The sequence below is a fragment of the Carlito syrichta genome, unplaced genomic scaffold, assembly GCF_000164805.1.
Source record: "Carlito syrichta isolate Samal-C Ts95f unplaced genomic scaffold, Tarsius_syrichta-2.0.1 Scaffold308000, whole genome shotgun sequence".
Taxonomy (NCBI): domain Eukaryota; kingdom Metazoa; phylum Chordata; class Mammalia; order Primates; family Tarsiidae; genus Carlito; species Carlito syrichta.
The window spans coordinates 160,110-160,949 of record NW_007252096.1 but is presented as its reverse complement, the minus strand read 5'-3'; the positions used below and the strand labels follow the sequence as shown (position 1 = coordinate 160,949).

General features: G+C 62.6%; 1 protein-coding gene across 1 annotated transcript in view; it reads left to right on the top strand.

Annotated features, from left to right (window-relative positions):
- Positions 1-840, top strand: part of LOC103267155 (D-3-phosphoglycerate dehydrogenase) — a 24,538-nt gene that overhangs the window by 21,739 nt on the left and 1,959 nt on the right. The window lies entirely within an intron of this gene.

Below are 840 nucleotides of genomic sequence, written 5' to 3'. Positions count from 1 at the left end.
CTTGGAAGGTTGAGGCAGAAGGATGGCCGGAGCCCAGCAGGTCGAGGCTGCGGCGGCCGGGAGCGGCCACTGCACTCCAGTCTGGGCGACAGAGTGAGACTCCGACTCAAAAAAAAAAAAAGATAAGCATGTTTGGGGTGCAAGAGACACCTCTGCAGGAGATACAGTTTCATGCATAGGCAGTAGGATTGGTGGAGGGAGCCCCGAAGTAAGCAACAGGATATTTGATTCTGGGTTTGACCCTGTCACTTTGCTGCTGTGTGACTTTCCCTTGAATTCTGTACGTGTAAAGTGAGGAATCGGGGAATGGCTGAGCCAGATGAGGCAGTGAGCACATTTGTGCTCTGCGCCGTATAAGGTGGCCTCTGGGCGGCCTGGCAGAGCCTGGGGGTGCTTGCTCAGCCGTGGAGTGGAGTGAGAGCTGTGCCCCAATCCATGCCTTGGGGATGCCGGGTGGCCCTGCCCGCCCTCGCAGCGCGTGCGGGTGTGGGTGACCGACCACGGCGGGCTCCAGTCCCCTGACCCTGGGGGGCGTGTCCTCCCCCACTGCCCGTTGGGCGTCTCGCACTCTGGGGAGAGATTGCAGAGTGGGGGCCGCCGAACCCCAGGCACTGGCAGTATCAGGGAAGGGCAGAACCAGGGGTCCCCGCCGGCCCAGTGCCCAGGCCCTGGAGGAAGCAAGAAAGGGAGCTGGCAGCACGTGCCCCGGTCGCCCACTTCTGCTTTTATTTCCTGGGCCGGCAAGGGTCTGAGTGCCCGTTAGGGGCAGAGGAGGGGCTTTCCCAGCGTCCCTGGGAAGGTGACAGGCGGGCAGGATGGCCAAGCCAGCGGGGCAGGCTG